This window comes from Cupressus sempervirens, chromosome 5 (genome assembly GCF_028749045.1).
Source record: "Cupressus sempervirens isolate cs-2001-9-10 chromosome 5, ASM2874904v1, whole genome shotgun sequence".
Taxonomy (NCBI): Eukaryota; Viridiplantae; Streptophyta; class Pinopsida; order Cupressales; family Cupressaceae; genus Cupressus; species Cupressus sempervirens.
Window position 1 is genome coordinate 223684102 of NC_143122.1, and position 22819 is coordinate 223706920.

At 34.3% G+C, this 22819-nt stretch overlaps 1 pseudogene; it reads right to left on the bottom strand.

Moving 5' to 3' along the window:
* Positions 1-4701: 4701 nt before the first annotated feature.
* On the bottom strand, positions 4702-21455 carry LOC149555235 (T-complex protein 1 subunit delta-like; annotated as a pseudogene).
* Positions 21456-22819: the final 1364 nt, after the last annotated feature.

Sequence of the window (22819 nt, forward strand, 5' to 3'; positions counted from 1 at the left end):
CATGAACGAGACCAACCCCCCTTCTTTAAGCATGTACCAAACTAGGGGTCTACGACCACTCTCCTCAATCATTGAAGGCTCAATACATAGAAGATCTCCCCCTATATCAATAACCTTCACCAGAATTCTCTCTTCTTTCAAAACTCTAAACTAGAGGCAAATACAAAAAATACAGTGACACATATGCAAAAAAATGGGTTACACTAAGTAATCATAAAGGCCTTTACTATCATGAATGCTCGTGTCACATCTTGGCTCAGTTATCACATGCCAACTGCCTTTCCCCCAAATCCATCCTTTTTCATCATTCTCAATAATTTGAAACCTTTTAAAATTTGAATTTTTACTCAGTGCTAAGTACGAAGACATGCACAAGGAAATCATTAAAAATACACCTATATTGCACTTCGATCTACTTTCCCTTTCAAACCATGCAAATTTATTATTGTAAGTACCCATATCATTATTCCTTGCCATCTGTCCATAGTGACCCAACCCCATCAACCCACTCATCACCGAGTTGTCACCAAGATCCAAAAAATCTTTAGAGCTATACTTAATCATGGGATGACATCTTTATTCACTAAAAGTCTTACCAAATTTGGTAACACTCTAAATTATCTCCAGCAACATAAGTCATGTACTCTCAGACCTAACATTGCCATCTTGTCTGTCACCCCATTACCCTCCCAAAAAATATATTGCAACTAAAAGCTTTTTAGAATGATTAAAAAATGCCTTATACCCTCAATCTCTTTCATTATTTCTATAATATTTTTTGAGTCACCTTCTATCTCCACATTCTCCCATCCCCCATTGACAACCATTTTTAAGCCCCAAAAGAGTGCCATGGCTTCCGCAACATTATGCAAGACTTTCCTTAGATTACCAGCATAGGCCAGAAGCATTCTACCCTCATTGTCTCTAACCATACCCCCTCTAGCCGATCCATCCTTTCTCACAACACCATCAAAATTAAGTTTAACCCAGTTCTCATCCTTTTTCAAGCAAGTTGCTTGGCTTTGTCAACCTCCATGAAACCTTCTACAAGGTTCTAGTTCCTAACAATCATCCAACAAGTAGGCTCCATATTTTTCTCAAAAATCATCCTCTAGGTAGAACCAATAGAAAAATCCCTAGGCATTGTTACCTTACAAATAAAGGTGTCATTTTGAGCCACTCCCAGTATTCTATAGCCTTTGAGGAGCTCTTCTAGTTCCTCCACCATAGTTTCACCATCTAAATAACCTTGTTACAAATGTATCTTTTTCCACCTCCTACCTGGTCCGATAAAATTCCTCACCTTACTTCCCTCGTGCAACTAGAGGTAGTCTCTGAGATTACCATACTTTGTTCTGACTAGGGGTTTCCCAAATAGCCAAGTATCCTCCCAAAAATTTACCTGATTTCCATCTCCTACTAGCCACCTCACTCCTTCCCTAAGTAAACTTTTGTTCTTTAATATGTTACCCCAAATCGTGGATCCCATAGGAAGGTCATTTCTCCAAATGCAGTGAATAAAATTCAAATTCCCCAAATACTTATCTTTTAAGATCATACACCATTTAGCCTCCTCCTTCAATAGTTTCCAACCAAACTTAGTAAGAAGACCATTGTTCAAGTTAGAAATCCTTTTGATACCTAAACCTCCTCTATTTTTTGGTCTACACATAGTATCCCAACCAACCAGACTTAATATGCTCTTTTCTCCCCCTTGACCAAAGGAAGTTTCTTTGGATTTTCTCTAGCTTCTCCTCCATGACTTGAGTGATTTTGAATAGGGAGAGGAAGTAGACTGGGATCCCTTGAAGGGAAGAAGTCAAGAGTTGAAGCTTACCTGGACTGCTCAAGGTTTTACCTTTCCACCCAATCAACTTCTTTTGCATCTTTGCTAGAATGGTATTCCAAAAGTGATTTCTTACCTCTTTAATAGTCAAAGGCAACTGTAGGTATGTATCGAGGAGGGAGGCAATATTACAAAATAGGATATTTATCACCCTCCTTTGAATCTTTGGCTCTATATTAAAGAAGAAAACCTTACTTTTATCCAAGTTAATTTTTTATCCCACATTAACTACATATATCTCCAAGACATATTTCCAAGCTTTTGCTTCCACCACTAAAGAATCCCCACTTAGGAATGTATCATCCAAAAACTATTGTATTACCTCTGTCGATAGTAAGGTGGCAGGTTTAATGCCTTTGATCTACCCTCCTTCCACCTTTCTCAAGAACACTCTTCTTAGCACTTCTGCAACCGTGATGAAAAGATAAGGAGAAATAGGGTCCCCCTTTCTTAGACCCCTTTCTGCATTGAAGTTTCCCTAGGGTGAACCATTCACTGGCATCGAGTAATTTATAGTCTCAACTATTGATCTAATTAATTTTATAACTCCCTAATTAAAATCAATTTTGGCCATGAATTCATACACAAAAGTCCAATTAATTCTATCACATGCCTTGGAAATGTCTAAATTTAGAGCCATACATGGATTACCACTCTTCTCCATAGAGTGTAAGACCTCATCAGTAGTTACAACAACATCAAGTATTTAACAACTTTGGACAAATCTGTTCTGATTTTTCCCAACAAATTTTTGTAGCAATAGCTTTAGGCGGTTCACCATTATCTTGTAGAAGGTCTTATAAGTGGTGTTGCATAGGCTAATGGGTCTAAAATTAGAAAGAGCCCCTAGGTCCTTAATTTTTGGGACCAGAACTATAAATGTTTTAATAAGTTGCTTGAGTAACTTCCCTGACCTAAAGAAATCACGTGCAACTCTAATCAGATCAACCTTTATAATCCCCCAGAAGTGTTGGAAGAAGATTGGGGGGAACCATCAGGGCCTTGGGACTTGTAAGCTTTCATTGAAAAAAAAAGCTCTATGCACTTCCTCCTCAGTGACCCATTGTGTAAAGTCTTCATTCTCCTCCATCAAGATCACACTAGGCATGGGGTCAATCAAGCATTGCCTATCCTCCCTATTAACAACTCTGTGCTCCTCCATATAAGAATTTTTGTTTTACCTGTTGGCCCAACTTCCAATCTCTTCTAATTTTGTTAACTTTATATTATTATCATCCATCACAACATCAATAGTGTTTCTAATTTTATGGATTGAGGCCGATCTATGGAAAAATGTCGTATTTATATATCCCAACTTTAGCCATAAAATTCTCGATCTTTGCTTCAAAACATGTGTTCTAAAGCCAAACCATCCCCCATTGCCTTTTGGAGCTCCTCTAGCTTCCCTTCCACCTCCTTCTTTGTCTTAAATATATCACCAAAGTAACTCTTTTGCCATGGTTGAACATTCCTTCTCACATTATCAAGTTTGGCCGAGAGTCTAAATATTTTAGTACCTTCAACTCTTATACCCCACCACTCCTCCACCTAAGAACCAAATTCTGGATGATATTTCCATATTATTTCATATCTAAAAGGTTTTGGTCCCCTCTGCAACACCTCTTTCCAATTAAAAAATGATAGGGGCATGATCTAAGACCATCTTGGGTAATCCCGTGAGAGTAGAAGTTAGACCCTCCCATCGAGCCGGGACAAAGAGTCTATCTACTTTGACTTAAATAAGGTCAACCCTTTTCCTATTATTTGACCAAGTAAACTTGACTCCACACACCTCCATATCCATCAAGTCATTTTTATTTATGAACTCAACCAAATCCTTCATACTATCAGTAAAATCCAACACTCCTCCAACCTTCTCATAGGGATACAATGGGGAATTAAAATCTCCCATACAGAAAGTATTCTTTGTATGGGATAGGAAATTAGATAACTCCTCCCAAACCCAACCTCTTTCTTTCCTTGAGTTTGGGCATACACATTGATCACATTCCAAGTCTTTTCATCTTTCCTATGCTCTGTAACAAGGTAATTTTAGAACAATGTATGAAATTCCCTTTACCAACACCAGGGTTCAAAAAGGTTGCCACACCTTCTGACGCATCCTCCACTTCACTATAACAAAAAATTGGCCCCTAGCCAAATATAACTCACAATACTTTCAAGGTTAGCCATGGTCATTTTAACTTCCTAAATCAGAAGGATATCAATCCTTGTATTAGACAGTTGCTACTGCAATGCAAACTTGTTCTAAGGGTTGTTCAACCCCCTCATATTCTATGATAGAATAATCATTTTCTACCTTTGGTCATAGACTCCAGGCTAGGTTGCCTACCACTAGCCCTCTCCCTTGCCATCTACTTCATTCTTTGATTATGTTTCCCTATTTTCGCTACATCTAACTTCAACTCCTTTCCCCCTTCTAGTTTCTTTGAAAATTTGGTCTTCCTTCTCCAAGTTTTCCATTTACCCTCCTCTTCCCCAAGTGGGGAAGTAGAGGTAATGGGTTTTTCTATCATCTTGGTAACTGGGGGAACATCTTCACACCAACTAAGCATACATGCCACCTCTTTTTCTTCGAAGCCTTTCACCTTATCTTCCAAAATCTCTTTAAATTTTACCTCCAAACCCCCACACACCTCCTCTATCACCATATTTCTCATTGGGGTTCTTCTAACATCCTTGATACCTTGCAGGAAGGGGAAAGGATCTCTACCATCAATATCAACAATCTCACCTTCCTCTACCATTCTTGAAGACTTCCTTGGCTCTAGAATCTTCATAGGGACCTTAGTAGGTTCTTTCATTTCTCCAATAGAGGGCACCACTTCCACCTCCTATAGCCCCTCCAATGGTATTTCTTCCTTAATCACCTTCTCTCTTATCTCTTCCTCCACCATTTCCTTTGGTGCGTCCTCTGTATCCTTATTCCTTACTTTCTCATCTCTCTTTCCCAAAGGCTTATTATTCTTTTACAATCAACGAAAAAAAGTCCAAACATTGAGAAATTCTTGTAGAAAAGCCTTGCATTCTCATAGATAATGGACTACACCTTCTTCCCCCACTTAGAGCTTAGTACAATGGACTCGGTTAGTATAGCACCAGTTGCTACATTTACACAAAACCTCACAAAAACCAATCTAGATCTCTGAAGGGTGATTATGTCCGCTACAACAAAGTGTCTAAAGGAGTTCCCTATCAATTGAAGGACCCTTTCATCCCAAAAATCTAGGGGGAAACTAGGGAGTCTAACCCAAAAAAGAGCCATCCTATCTAATTCTGTCACCGGGTCCAAAGTAGGGTGCCATTTTGCCACCATTAGACTGTGTTTTCCATAGTACCAAGAACCTACTAGAACCATTGTCATATCTTTTGTTGCCATAAATTTGAAGCAAACTAGCCCTCCAAACATTGCTGAAACAACCACACACCCTTTCACCTTCCATCTCTAACTTACCCACTTCTGAACCATCTCAATCAATGGGCAAAAGGCCACAAACCTGCCAACCAAGCATAGTTTCAGGCTAGCAGACACACTGTCAACCAAATTGTCCAAGATCATAATTTCTAACCCCTCCTCTCCACTGATCACCTTGGGGGCTTTTAGGGGGACGTGAGTTGTCTTCTCTCCTAGGACAACATCCTTCCATCCTTGAGTCACTATAGGGATCACTATTTTCTCTTAACCATCCATAGGAAACACAATAGACTCCATAGGGTCCCCACTAGAAGGATGTTCAAAATCTAATCCTCCTTAGAAATTCTCAGTCAAGGTCAGAACACATTGTAGATTTAGTCAAATCCCTAGGATCTGGCTTGTCTTAGGAGGGGCAACCCTACCCATCAAAATTCAAACAATTGGAGAGTAGGAAAAGTGCAAAAAGTTGCAGAGCATATCAAATACCTTGTTGTTAATTTTTTGTTAATCATATATAATGTTAGTCAACTAAGAAGCACTCAAATTTGAATGTTTTAGTAGTAAAATTCACTATTATAGACATGCCATTTTGATTGATAATTTATTTTTAGATCTCCTTCTAGTTAGGTAATCATTTGTTCTTTGGACAAAAAGGTGCGAAATGAAGTTATAAAATAACTCTTTATCCTTGAATTCTTTCATTTTAGATTCATTTAATATCATTTGTACCCTAGTTGCCAAAATTTTTATATATGCTCGTGCATTATATTCTTCCAATGATACTCAACATGTATTTATTAAATTATTTGTGATTGCAAACATAGATTTTAAATATCATTCTCCAACTAATGTTATTATTGTTGCCTTCAATGTTACAACTTTTGGGGAAAGGTATAATTTTCTGATAATATATCCCCCTAAGGTCCTAAAACCTAATAAATTTGATGATGAATTATCCGCACTAGGAGTTGGTGTAATATATCCCATTAAATTATTTTGTTCCATTTTGACCCAAGTCTTATCCATTTCCTTTCTTACTCCATCAAAATCAATGCCATTTCCTTTATTTTCAATATTTTGATTTTTCTTTTCAACTCATCAATTCTTCTTATTGTTCACTCCATTTTACTTGCAATGTTTGGCAATACGTCCTATATTATTGCATTTGTAACAAAGAGCATGTTTGTTTCCATACCTATGGTTTATGTGATTAGTCCTTGACCTACAATCTCTTGCAATGTGTCTAATGTTGTATTTGAAACATGTAGTTTACCTTTTGTTGTAGGTTTTGTTTTAGGTCTAGCATTAGTGTTGTGTCCATGTTGCCAACATGTGAGATAATATCCTATAAATGGTGTAGTACAAGTATTGCCACTACATTATTTTTCCTTGTGACCAAATTTGTTACATGTGAAACATATACCATTAAATCTTTGTCCATTCACTTGCCTTTAAGGTTCTTCCTTAGGATACTCAATATCAATCACTCTTTCATCGACAATTTTAGAACATTCTCCCTTTTCATATCTCAATCCTTTCTTATCATCAACTATTCTTTTCCTTTTCAATTGTTCATCAAGCTTCTATATTTTTATTTTCAAAATTTCCTTGAATTTCTTAGCTTTTTCAAGTTCATTCCTTAGGGTTTCATTCATCTTGTTTATTATTTATCATGTTTCTTTGTCTCATCAAGATCAAGTTGCATATGAGCAACCTAAATGTTTAGTTTGTGGAATTTTTCTAATTTTAACTTCAAATATCTCTCAATGCTTTCTTTCATCAATTTATTTTGACATCCTTAGGATAATTATCTCCATTCCATGTTGCATCTTTATTACATAAATGAGAGGGGATGAATCAATTATCCCTAAGACCTTTAAAACATTCATGGTACTTTTAACAACTTATCAAAAAATTCACTTGGTAAACAAAATAACTTTATCTAACTGAATCACAACAGTAAACAACAGTTTCATGTAAACAAGAAATAACATGTAAAACATTCATACACACATTAACATCAGTATTTAAATGTGGAAACCCAATATGGGTAAAAACCACTTGGGACTTGTCACCCAAAAATGATTCACTCTTCTAGAGTGAGCTCAATTAAAAGATAGCCTTATTAAAGACTACATACACATTTGGTAGATGTTACCCTATTAATGCATTTTCACCAAAGATCATCTAGACCTTATCAACCTTCAATGATTGTCCTATCTAAAGGACTTAGAAACAATTAATGGAATGCCACATTACAAAAGGATTTACAAATAGAACTGTTAGTTCCACTCGGTTTAGATATTTTTAGCTAGAATAGTTAGAGAGTAATAGTGAGATGATCTGATAAATACGCAACTACATTTTCTTATTTAGATCTTCATTTCACTCAAATATTTCCTTACTAGCTAGTCATCACACTAACTTCTTTAATCCACTTCACTTCAAACTTTGGATCTTCTTGGTATGCCCTTCTACAAGTTTGCACTCAATAACTTAACCAATAACTCGACTTGCAAATAGTCCAGCAATATTTCACTTCTTGTCCTCTCCTTATATAGATAGATTTTTGTCACTTCATCACATTCATTAAGGTTTCCATGAGTTCCTCTCATCCACATGATCAATAACCAACTCAGTTCAATGTATATATCTCTAGGTAAAATGTTTTATGAATCATGCCATTTATAACTTTATCTTGGAACTTGAACTTTCCTTGGATCTCAAAACACATCTTAAATCTTCACTTTCATATTTTACCTTTCCAATTTTATTCATTACTCTTGCTAACTAACTTTTTCCTTATCTTAGAATCTTATAGAATAGTCCATATCTCCACTTAATATTGTCCTTTATTTGATCTTTCACAAACTATTATTCTTGGCCAAACTATTTTCTTACTTCATTGAATACCTCCATCACATGATTAAGTTTAAGCTTGATTAACACTGTGCTCACCCAGTAACTGTCCTTGCTTGGTTATAACTTCTTCTTAGTTATATTGTTCTTCAAATAACTTTACTTACTTAACCTTCCTCTCTTTCTTCTTTTACCGGCCACTAGTTCTAGCTCACTGCAATACACTGATTCCTTATCTTTCTACTTTACAACTTCATTCCTTACTTACCGACCAAAATAAATTACTTGTGTATCATTTCAACACTTCATAAATCATGTAAAACAGCCAAACCAATACTATCTTGCAAGAGACTAATTCATCAATTTCCCAATTAAGTTCTCATACTTAACATTACTTCACTTCATCTTCTCATTTTACATTTTATTTAACTATTCAACACCATGTCCTTCAGAAGATTTGCAACTTACATGAATCAGTATTATCAATCATATTGACATCAATGAAAACATAATAATTGATCTAACTCTTCTACATATAATTCATACATTGGTTATTTGATCTTGTTCCTCATTAGCATCACATTTATTCATTAGCATCATTTGTGTCCAACAATCTCATTTTTCTCCTCCATATGCTTCTGAAGTTGATTTGGTGTATATTTGACATTTTTAATTACCTCAACAAAAATCCTTCCATCTAGCTACATCTGATCTATGAGTTTTTTTTTTCTTTTAGTTAAGGATTTGTCCAAATAATCCTTAAAGATATTGATAGAATTTTCATCCTCTTAAAGATTTTCCTTTAGTTTAGTGTTATTTGCATTGAATTTATCAACATCTTTAAGTACAATCAAGAGCTACTTTTGAATGGTAGTAGTTCCTATTAGAATTCTCCTCAAGCTATTAAAATTTATTTGAGGCACAAAGCTTTGATACCAATTGTTAGGATTGAGGAATATTTGAGAGGAGAAGGCGTAAATTAGTATTCCAATACTCTAAACCAAATTAAATTGATTTCACAACTACAACAAAATTGAAATAAAAAGTTAACTAAAACATAAGTTCACATGCAAGTACCCACAATGCCATATTTTTATCATGGAAGACTTGCTAAAGAAAAAACCAAAGTGGTAGTTGTGACCCACTAAAAATACTCTGTAGAAATAATTATCTCAGTTAAAGGATTAAGTATAATAAGAGACCATGTTAAAGGTTTTTTAGGGAATGCACAAGGAATTAAGCACTTGCATAGAGAATAATGCTCAATTATAATGTGTAGGGCTATAACCATATGAGAAACAACTCATTCAGTTACAAAAAAATTGGGCTACAACCCAACTTGATGAAGGGTACTCCCCTTTATAACACAAACACATAATAGAAATAACAAGAAGTTGAATGAAACAAAAGTTGGCTCCTTTTTTTTGATAAGTGATAATTTTTGTTGATATTTGAAAGGATTACATTAAAAAACATTCATGCCTAAAAGCCTTGATTTAAAATTAAAAAGAACCTTACAACCATCAACATGCCTTCATGCTTATATTTTAAAATTCCTCTCTTTACAAACCAACAAAATATTAACTGCAAACCCCAACTGACATGGGCATTAACACCAATCCACTATATTAACCCAACAAAGACTCCCATAAACAAACATGGACCAAATTACTGACAGAGACACAACACCAAACAAACCATCAAGAAGCATGCCCTACTATAGAAAATGGCTTGTCAAATTTGAACCAAAAGTTGGATCACCCATTCCTTTCACATGCCATCATGTCCTCCCTCAACTTCGTGAGCATCACGACTCCCACTATCTACATCTTTTTTATTTTTTGACCCAATACTAGTGGCAAAACCTCTCTGGCCATTTCCTCAGTGTCTCTTCCTCCAACCTTGCTTGATGTAAATTTATGTTTAGGCGTCCTCTCCTCCGCCATGTATTTTTTATCCTCCTCTAACTTAGCTAACTAATGGATCAAATTAATATAGTTTATGAGAGACTCACCCCTCCTCTTCCAAATTGGAACCGAAGTATTGAATATGAGGAAAGGTTGTACTCCTTCCTTTAGTCCTTCTATGCATTGCCAAACACTCTCAACAATATGGAAACTAAGACCCACTTCTGCCTTGTCAAGCCACCTCTAATAATCCTGGCACCAACCAGGTTTTAGGAACATTTCTATAATCCTTCCAACCTCCTCCTTGTTCTGGGCCAAAATGAAAGCTCACACACAAAATAGGGATGAAAGGTCCAAATTTGATCATGAGTGATAATCCTTACCCATTAATTCCTTGCCTAACAACTACTCGACAATGCTAACAAATCCATCTTCCTACATGTAAAACATCTCACCCAGGCAGTGTGGCATGATCTCACTACCAAAACCCAGAGTTTTTTTCTTCTTAGGGGTCAAAAGATAAAAATTTGCCTCTATTTTCTTTTTAATCCTTGAGCCTACTTACTATGGGAAGACAATAACATGTGGAAAACAATGCAATTTAAGCTTTTTCAAATTCTAGAAAGTTCATCAGTCCATTATATCACCACAATTAAATCCTACTCCATGTGACTTTTGAACTCTGTCTCTATAGCCCCAACACCTACCAAAAGAAATGATATTGACTTCCAAAAAACCACCTCTCATCTCTATAATTATGGTATCATTTTAATTGATTTATTAGTTTGGGGGTTTAGATTATCAGATAAAACAATATTTGTAAAGTCTTCTACCATCTCTTGATATTTGCCTAGACTAACACCTACATTAACCATTTTGTCTGCCAACTCATTCCCTCGCCTTCTAGTGTGTGAAACATGAAAGACTTTGAAGCCATCTATCAACCTTTGAGTCCTTTAGATGTACTTGTCAAGAATCCAAGCCTCAATTTTTCCTTTGTTTATTCCATTGATCACAATTTGTGAATCACCAACTTGATGAACCTTATTACTTTAATGATTCTTAGCGTCATTGAGAGAAAAGATTACCACTTGAAATTCTACAAAATTATTTGTCCCCTCCAATACTAGTACATTTGGGGGTCATTTTTGACAAATTTTTTGACGGCAGGTCAATTTGGCTTGTTAAATTCATTTTTTCAAAAAAATAGGATCCCGATAACATTGAAATTTTGATGAAAGTTAAGTTTAGCATCAAAATTTTGACATTGTCAAGGATATAAACAAAAAAAAGAAAATTGAAACCTCATTTATTCACACAAAAAAGTGCAGGCATGCAGGAGGCGGGCTTCAGGAAGATTTTTATAGCGTCGTTGAAGGTAAAGGTTTTCATAAAACAATTTTCTTAAGTGCATTCGTTACATTTGTCACATTATATAGGAGGAAATTAGTATTTCATGATTCCTGCTATTTGCAAGCCCAAATGGAAGGTCAAGACCATAACCAGGAATGAATGATGCACTAGCAAATAAGATAAGCCAAACAACCTGAGATGTATGAAGTTCCTTCCCCTCTATTTGTCAAAATTTTATTCATGTCAATCAATTGGAATCCCTTTCAATAAATGGTAGGGGTATTCTTTGACTTGATTGATTGGCCATGGATATATAGGGGTTTGATTGACACAACTTCAATTAAATAGGCTCTACTTATTACTTTTCTCTATAATATGTTGGGTCTTTCATGGAACAACGAGATCTAGATATTGACCCCAATGAAGAAGGAATGTCGTGGACCCCATGGATATATAGGGAACTGTTGGTGATGCAAGTTGGGCACAAACCCTAAGGAATCACCAATATGATTTGTATATGTAATACAAAACATTTCTCTCAACAACATGAATGATAGGAATCAGGCAAAATAGGCTCACCTTCAAGATTGACAATGATATTCTCATATTTCAAAAATCACTCATTACAACTATCAAATTTTACAATACAAACTGACTATAAATCATACTTCACATCTGCAATCTTTGAGACATCTAGAACCTTAATATAACACCTTGCTTGGCAATAAGCCCCTTTCATTTTATCTCTTATCAATGACACCCACAGACTTGCATTTGAATCAATTATGATTCTCTGAAGTACTATACTCATGATATCTAAAGTTTGAATTTAATGCTTCTTCAAAAAGATTTTATATTATAAACACAATAAACTCACATATTCATTTTAGACACTCATACAATCTAAAAAAAAATATAAAATATCACTGCTATTACATATCTCAGTCTTTGTATCATTCACTCCATATACTTAGACTTTTCTCATTTACAAAGATACATAATAAAAATATAGTAACTACCTTCCAAACTCCAGTATCTCACCCATTCTACTATTCCACAGGGTTCTTCAATATTCCATGAATGACTATAACCCTCCAAACACCATGCAAATTATACCTGAGCCTTTGTCACATTTCTTGGATGCTGATTCACTGTGATTTGCATGCAACAATAGATACTCATTAATTCTTGGTCCATTCCTTATAGGAATCAAGGTTATGGTGTAGACCCATGACAGAGCAATTTCACACAACAACAACAAAATTCAAACCTTCCCTAATCCCTACACAAAGAAAGCATGCAACCATTGTGACACTTTTAATTAAAAGTGTGCAGAATTTACTATTTACATAGTGAGTATTGAGGTTGACCTTGGTAATAACCCCATTAATACTAGGTAACCATTTAACATCAAAATTGGTTCTAGCCTCCATTTCCCTATATATGAAGCTTAAGAATCATCACAAACATGAGATAAGGGAGAAGATATTAGGATTGTAGTTAAATACCATTACATGAGTAGATTTTGAAAAAATAAATTGACTTTTATTATACAAAACCATACACACCATACCCTTCACCTTTCTTCTCTATATCTCATTCTCTATTTTCTTCATGGGATTCATTGCTTATGTAATAGAAGACCTTTCAAATCCCCAAAGAGTTCATCCAAGATGGTTGACCTTCCATCTTCTACAAAACTATCATTTTGTTAAAGCCTTTGACAACAACATTTTTTTTGACAACTTTACATTTTATTATACAATTTTGACATTTTGCCTCTTTTGCTAACTCATGCCTATTTGACACCATATATAGGTCCAACAGGATTACAATTTACATTTTTAATTCATTTGTGACCTTGCATGATATTTTAATACCCGTCAGGGCCTTTGACCAACTCTGACTGATCTTGACCAACCTTCCATCAAAATTGTGATTGCAGAACATATTATCATTAAGACTCCATCTAGTAAAATAGGAATTTGGATTTTAGTTAATAGGAGGAAGAGCAAGATTCACATCCTCAAGTATAATTCATTCATTGTTTCTCTAGTAGTTTCTAACTTCAATCCTTAATAAATTCTTGCATTTTTCTACATGCTGAAGGAAGATAAGATCTTCAAAAATAGAATCATCCATAATCTAACTGTCATCCCTAAACTTGATCCTCCATCCATTACCAAGATTCCATCTTTTTCCTTGCTTTACATGTTCTTATCTTTATGGATACTATTCCAAATCTGGTAACCATTAATCCAAACATCTAGATAGAGGTAATCCTCAAGGTTAGGAGCTACAAAGACATATTTTTTCTTAATTAGAGAGTTCCATTCTTTTTCCTCTTCAAATATTCTCTAAATTTTTTTAGAGAGAAAAAAATTGCTAATCATCCCTAAAGAAGACAAAAACCTTGGATCAAGAGGAGGCACATAGTGCAACATTGAGACTTCATGTTGACCATGAAATAGATCAAATTACAAACATGGCCTAGCCCATTACAGATGTTGAAAACATGTAACCCAGATATGACATTTATTCTAATTTTTGTAAAAATAGTTTTGATCATGAGGTAGCATCCATTTCACACAAACTCAGTAACATGGTTGAGTCTTCTTATGTTCATACTCAAGTTGATAGTGGTGCACATGAGATATGCGTACATATCAACTCCAACCCTTGCCTAGGTTAAAGAACATTCATTTATAGGTTATATCTCCTAACCTTACATATTCATTCCTACTTGTTCAGTCAAAACAAAACTTTGATTGTTGACCTTTCAAATTTGCAAAAAAGTTGCTCCACAACAATATTTGTTGCATAACAACTTTTTGTCAATTTTTGCAACTTTTCCATATTTCTAATCAAATGCCTTCCAATGCCTTCCAAGGTGATAAAATTTCATATGTAGATGTATGTATGTGTATATATATATGTACGTATGTATATGTATGTATGTATATGTATGAAACTTTATCACTTGTAACTATGATTTTCAAATAGCACAAATCATAGTAGTTTCTTATAATTCTATGGTTCTCTTTGTAAGTTTATAAAATTTAAGTTTAAAAATTAATTGCATTTATGTACATCTTTTTCAAGTTTGATATTTCTCTTTTTCCTGACTCACAGTCCAACAACAATTTTTCAAAACATATATTGACCAGTTGGAGATTGAGCCAAAAAATTCTAAGAATGATTGTGCCAAAAGAGATTAAAAAATGATTGTGCATGATAATCATATTTTTACGATAATCATCTTTTTATGTTCTTTTTGGCACAATTGTTCTTACATTTTATCATTTTTGGTGAGATAAAAATTGAAAACTAATCAGGTAGGCAATCCAAAATTAAATCATAATTGGTTGAGGCATATTTAAATACCTTATTTCACATGTTATTGAATGTTCAGGGTAGTAATTCCTTACACTCAACTCTTCATTGAAGTTATTCTCACTACCACAATGACATTACCTCTAAACCATGCAAAGGATGTTGAAGTGGTTCCCAACCTAGAAAAACTCTTATAACTTAAGAAATGGAAAAGAAAATGCAAATGCAATACATGACAAAATGCACAACTTGTAGTCTTTATATATACATATAGATAAATTTTAAGTTTCTTATTACATATTAACACAATAGAAAAATTGTTCCAGCTGCATACATATTCCAAAATCCAAATAATAAAACTCACTCAACCCATGCTAAGTGACAAGTCATAACCTAGTTCATTTCATTTAGTTGTTGATTAGTTGGGTTGATTACAAATTCATGCATAACTGTCATCAAATTAGGTACAATAATATGAACAATCAGTTGTTCCTAGCTAGCATTAACTTGACTGGTCTATTTAGACCCATTGATTATTGTTAGAAGCTTGTAAACATAATTATATAAGGAGTGAGTTAGGACATATATAGGTTAAGCTTACATTAACTATAAAATACAACACAAAGGTTGCACTAGGGTATTATAGGATTGTAATTATAGAAAACCATATGATTTTCCCAAGTGAGTGTATGATGGAAAAAAGCTATATTAGATGAGTAAAGCTCACTAGTGGTTATAGGAATACAACTACATCAAAACAATTAGAAACTAGAACTACATATTTGTCAGAGTGAGTAGTTCAAGGGTCTTGATCTCGTGTATACAGGTATGTAGGTAGCCTAGTAGGTAGAGTATACCTCTAGTGTATAGATGCCTTGGACATAGTTAGGTATCACTTAACCATGTATGTATGTATGTAACTATTCTCTACTTAATAGTGCCATCCACATGGGGGAAGGGCATTTGATCTTGCACCTTTGACAATACTTCATTTCCATTTTTTGCACTCTCTGAATAAAAGGTATATAACTTTATCACTTGTAACTATAATTTTCAAATAGTATAGACCATAATAGTTTCTTATAATTCCATGGTTCTCTTTGTAAGTTTAATAAATTAAATTTTAAAATTTAATTGCATTTATGTACATATTTTTCAAGTTTGAAATTTCTCTTTTTCCTGACTCACAGTCCAAGAATTTTTTTTAAAAACACAATGGCTAGTTGGAGATTGAGCTAAAAAATTGTGCCAAAAGAGCTAAAAAAATGATTGTGCACAATAATCATGTTTTTATGTTCTTTTTGGCACAATTATTCTTACATTTTATGATTTTTGGTGAGAAAAAATTCCAAACTAATCAGGTAGGTGATCCAAAATTAAATCATAATCGGTTAAGGCATGTTTAAATACCTTATTTCACATGTTAATGAATGTTTCTTGAATGTTGAGAAATTGCAATGCATATATTGCATTTGTTTAGTTGTTGACATTAATAAAAGAAACATACTATCACATTCAATTGTAAATTACACTTATTTATTTATTTGTATTTATCCACCCATTTGTTGACAAAAGAAAGATAATCTCTAATAATTTATTGTAGAAATGTGTGTGGCAAATGAGAAAGACATTGTTTTCTCTTCATGTGATAGAATTAAGCTAGCAAGCATCCAAATCCACTTGGAACGAGTACCATTTAATTGCATTGAGGTCAACAATTTTGAACTTTGACCACATTAAAAAATTAGTTTTCCTCTCAAATATCAAAAACCTTGTGTTCTTCGACATTACAATCTATCAACAATGGTAGCAACTCCATTTCACACACTATGCAATTCTCTCTATATAATTAATTGCTGCCCTTTTTTTCTAAGGTGCGCATTATAACTTTCTTCCTTCTCTTTTACCATTCTTCCTTTAAATATAGTTAACATCTTCACAATTACACTCTATCCTATTTTGAGGCTGATGATGAGAAGAGATTGTATAGCTAATACATTTCAATTGATTTTGTATGCTTATCGTGACTTATTGCTGACATAGTTGATCTAGATTTTTATTGCTGCCTTTGTTTATATATTTATTATCCCATAATAACTTCATTAAAGTTGAATCTAATATTTCTCCAACAACAAATATTTTATGTACCCCATTAATATGTATACTTTATTTTTTTTGTGTTTATTGTCAGCTGTCTTGGAGACATAGCAACTATGATGTTGATGTGTTGATTGAAGTATTGAATGCTCTCTCAAATTATCGTTCACATGCTGAATTGGATCCTCTTTCTTGTGTAGCTCCCTTAGAGTCCTTGTCATATCAATTTTAAACTCTTTCTTAGCGTATACCATTGCAGTCTTCAATTTAGTTCATCTTATATTTCCAACTTCATAGGTGCTAAGCTTTATGCTTAGTCACATACACATTCAAATTTATTATAATGCCTTAGTTTCTATCACTTCTATCTATTCATAGTGAATGCAACAACATCATACTGGTTGTAATGGATAGTAATTATTTATTCTATTGTTTGAAAGCATTCTTGGGTGCTTAATCCTTTCTTTGTCATTCCTTGTCTTTGTAGTTGTCTTATACTTAGTTTTCATGATATTTTTACTTAGTAGCATATGTTTGTTATATCTTATGAATAACCAAGTTCAAATCCTATTATATCTTTCTTTTTTGAAGGATAGATAAGATATATGAAAGTGCAAATAATTTATCGTTCTCCACTCTTTACATAAACTCTACTTTTGAGTTAATGGGAACATGTTTTGTTTAATGGTTTGTGAAATTAACTACATTTATGAAGAGTTATCATTGTTCTATTTATATGACAACTTTTTGTCATCTCATTTTTGTGGAATTCAATGCATTTCAGATAAATAATAGAGAGAGATTGACATGCACTATGTACTTCAATTTTATTCTTCCTTTCTCTGTCATGTCATGTGAATAAATTTTTGCAAGGTTATACAGAGGAAGAAAATAAAGAGCTAGATTATGTTGCACTGAATATTTTGTAATGAATCTATGGCAAGTGGTGCCAAATTGATCTCATGCTTAGTATGTTTATATGACATTGGATTCTATTTTTTTGAAGTAATTATCAAGTTACATTTTTCAAGTTGTTTTCACCTTGAGCTCCATAATGGTTTGGTAAAGAATGATTTATCATTTTGTTTAAAAGATAATACATAATGAATAGTACAAACAACACCCATGATAAGAATAAGTTTAGCAAATCAAGACCATCAATGCTGTCAAAATAATGAATTTAAATTATTAAAGACATGCATTTTTAGCCCCATGCATTTTACAATGCATTGCCTAAATTATTAAAGAAATATGTTTTTAGCTCCAGAGTCTCCTCCCTAAAATGTTCAATATTAACAATAGGTAAAAAATTCAACATCTTGGTAATGAACTCAATTTCATCCCTTTCCACATCCTTGACCACCAAAATCTTTTCCTTGGATAGATAATGTAGTGAAAGATTAGTGATGACATCTTGTAGAATATTCTTTTAGATCAATAACATGTTGCATCCAGTGGATTTGATCTTCTTTAACATACCTAGAATATAATGCCTCTCCTCATTCAAAATCCTATCCATCATTGTATAATCAAAGACCACAATGTTCTGCTCAATGTCCTTCTTGGGAGGCAAAATCTGGAAATATATTATGCCAATCTTTGCATTCTCAATCCTCTTGGGGCCTCCAATCATATGGCTTGCCTTCTTATCAAACATCAAACCCTTAACCATCTCTATATCTTCAACAATCCTGCCCAATTTTTGCAAAACTTTGATCTCCCTGAAATCCACAATGTCAGGCTTTGTAGGGTTGACAACATTCAGGATGACATCAACAATAAGCAGGGCTAATAAGGTAGAGTATTGGCTAACAACCTTACTATTCAAAGAAGTGCTTGCACCTTTTACCAAAGAGTCACAGTCCATCAATTTGATAGGAATAGCCATTGCAGTTAAAACCTTGACAACCTTCTCAGAGCCCTTGTCAAAGGCCTCTAACATAATGGTAGGATGAACACCCTTAGAAAAGTAAATCATGCATTGTTTAAGAATTGCACTAGTGATGACAACAACTATTATCATGCCATCGCCAGCAACAATATCCTAAGATTTTGAAAACTCTACAAGCATTTTAGCAGCTTGTTGAGTTACCTCCATTTTATTAAGAATGGTGGTGTTGTCGTTGGTGATGATCACATCGCCTAATGAGGTGTAGAGCATCTTGTCCATGCCCTTGGGACCTAGTGAGGTTCGAATTACGTCTATAATGAACTTCACTATGATGATGTTGGCATGATGGATGATGTCCCTACTCTTGGTGTTAACATACTTTTCTATCTTGGTAGCTGGTGCTACTCGAAGGTGCTACACTGTGGTCACTGTTTTCAACTTCTTTCAAAAATTCTTCGCGATGTTTGCTTCACCTCTCAAAACCCTAGTAGAAAATTAGTGATTGAATACCCTCTAATGAATCTTTGAGTGTCAGATTGAATCCCTCTCACTCGAACAAGTTTGTTCTTACTTCTCACTATAGTCACTAGTGAATCCAAAGACTATATGATGAGCTCAAGTAAAGATGATGACTCCAATATAGAGCCCATCCACAAGAAAGAAATGGAAATTGTTGAGAGGCATATTGATTAGAATATGTACCAATATGATTGAAAATGCACTGAAGACATATTGCAACCCAATCTTTTTTTTTGAAAACTCTAGTTGTCATCAAAATTTTGATGCAGTTTGTCATTAATGGTATAAAAAACTTGTCGAATCATCTTTGGTTAGTATTGATAGTTTGATAGGTTTTTTTGTCAATGGTATAACATATTCATCAAATCATCTCTAGCTAGCGTCAAAAGTTCCACATTTTGAATTAGTTGTCTAGTACTAGCATGTGACATTGATACAGTTGATTTTTGATGGATCTTCTCGTTGATACATCTTTGGCTTTGAAATGCATTGAATGTTCGATGAAATTCTAGTGATGTTGACTTTCAATGTTTCACTATCAAAATTTTGACCAAAACCACATCAAAAAATAGGTCCAAATTTACTAGAGCAATAAGGACTTTTCTCCTAAAACCATGATATTATTATTTGTATCCAAGACTACACACCCAACCCTACTACATCCTAGGTTTTCTTTAGAAGCCTCATCAAAATAAACTCTAAGCTATCATTCCTGCATCCTCTACTCTTTCTTTGTAGGGTTTTTTGTTGAATGAGAAGGATTAATCCTTGGAAGCCCATTAATGGGCTGTTGGCTTCTTATTATATCTAAAAGTGTAGAATGAAAAATTTCAAAAATAAAGCATGCAAAGACACATGAGCATTTTATTTACAATGCTTTATAGGTTAGAGCCACCACTAACATCCTTGAACTATACTAGACAACCTTACAAGTCTTCTTTATATAGACAATTTCAATTTACACAAGAAGGTTCTAGAAATTTAACCCTAGACACTGACACAAGTGATGCTTGATTTGACTAGAGGTCAAATAACTAAGGGTAACAATAAACATGGTGGGAAATTTGCACCCAAGTATAGAGCCTTTAGCATCCTACAAAACAAAATTGAAGAAGTTGTCAAAAAGTTCACAAAATTGTGGAAGTCAATATACAAATTGACTGATGACAAGGATGAAAAAGGAGAAGAGAAGGATGCAAAACAAAATAAGGCAAAGGCTAGTGAGAAGGAGAAAGAAGACAAAATAGAAGTAGATCAAACAAGAAAAGGAGAAGAAGAGAAGAGAGAAGAAGAAAAGAAATATGAAGAGAAGAAAGATGAAGAGGAGAAAGAAAAAGGTGAGGAGGAGGAGACACAAAAAGGAGATCAATTGGTAATAATTGAGCAGGAGCAACAACAAGACCAGAGTGTGCAAGACACACAATTGCCACCTCCTAGCCCTCTTCATGTAACCATCACACATGCAGACACTATAACTGTAAAGGATGTTACTGACAAATCATGTCAAAACATCAATCTACTGACTATAGAGAATCTCAAGAAGATCCTTTACCAATCAACTCTACAAGCACAATTATGCACAAATCCTATATTGGTGAGTGTGGATGAGCTATAGAAGGTAGTAGTTGACTCATCAAGAGACAAGGTGAATCCACAAGAACCACCTTCCATCTCTACAACTACTAATACTCAAATTTTAATGCTTCCACCACCAATTTTAATAGTTGATACAGTTGATACCACAATGTAGAAGCCGAGTGTAGAGGCAGTGAAACACACAAAGAAAACATGATAGATTGCTACATCTGATCCTATAGTACAGTCAACAGGTACACTTCAGATTATTGTGATTGATCAGGGGAGAACAGATGAGGAAAAGGAGGACAAATCAAAACAAGAGGAGTAGGCCACAATACAAACATTGGTAGAGTTACCAAAAACAAGCACTCCTACAAAAACTCTTCAGAAGCTAAGCACTAATGTCATACCTTAGCAAATCTCTACACCAAGCTTGACCTTAACCAAAGTGACTAGGGTACTACACTATGGAGACCCTGAGTTAGATGAAGAAATTGTCATACATACCTATGACTCCAAGACAATCAGCATTGAGCAGATCATAGAGATGTAGGATGCATTTAATAGGAGAAAGAGGCAAGAAATACTCAGGAAGGAGTATAAACATAAGTGAGCATTGCATGAGATTAAGGACATCTTTATGGATGCCTTCAGCTTGCAGTCACCAGATGAGACAAAGCATATAATGGAACAATTGTAAGATATTGTTGACCAAGTGAAAAGTGAAGACCAGGAGACAAATGTGAAACTCATTGAATGGTCTAAAAGGAAGTTTCAAGGGAAAGTCAATGAGAAAATAGCCGGTGAAATAACACTGTCACAGGTAGAGTTGGCCAAGAAGATTGAAAGGGTCAAAATTGTACTTGAGAATATCTTCTTATTGTACAATGAGCTGTGTGATTTTTCCAATTTCACACAAGAGGCAGGCCAAAGAATACAAAGCTTGGAGAGAAATCTAAAGATTTCTAGCATGTAGCTACCAAGAGATCCACCTCAAAGTGAGAAACATTTTACCCAATTGGTTCACACCCAAAATGAGTTAGCTACACTCACAAGTGAAGAGGCCAATATAAAGGCCAAATTAATGCAGATTCAATCTTCCATAACCCCACATTTGGAAGTACTCCATGAAGAGCAAGTCTATGCTGAAACTATTTTAAAGAAAGATCCTAATATTTCTACATTAGATGGACTTGTACATCTTGTTATAGAGACTTCCATCCAACATAAGTCACTAGAAATTACTTTGGAGAATTGGGATGCAGCTCTTAAGATGATAATAGAGGTCAACAATACATTTTTGGCAAAATTTGGTATTACTCCTTAACACGCTTTGACATAAGTATCAAAAAGGGGGAGGAATAAAATAAAGGGGGAGATATAATAAGGGAGATATAACAAAGGGGGAGAATACTAAGTATTTTAGTGATTACATTCTTTCATTCATTCTTTTGGAGAATAAAGGGGAAAGATTGTAGATAGCCAAAAAGGGGAGACAAGAGATAAGACATAATGTGGGGGAGATACAATATTTTGGGAATTATATGGAAGGTAACATAGGTATAAAGTACAAAAATAGGGCAAAGGCAAAGAGTATCAGATACACTAGTACAAGAATTTTGGTTACAAGAATGAAATGGCACAATCAGCTTAGGGGGAGTTATAAGAATTTTAAGGTATATTGTTCCTTTCAAAATTTTGAACAAGTTTTTGAAATTTCGTATATATGCTGAACAGATTGGACAATGTACTCATAAAGTCAGATAAATAATGCTTAGTTAAGTGTTTTTGACACTCATGTCAAAGGGGGAGATTGTTGGTCTCATATTGGTTTTGACAATTGAGTGTCAACACACTTAACCAATTTTCATATACAAGTCAAGTACACTATATATGTTGAGCTACAATATGTGTCGAGCCATAATTTCTATAGGTGCCGAGTGATCTTCAAGTGTTAAGCAATATTCAGGAGTCGAGTGAAGATCAAGTGTCGAGTGACT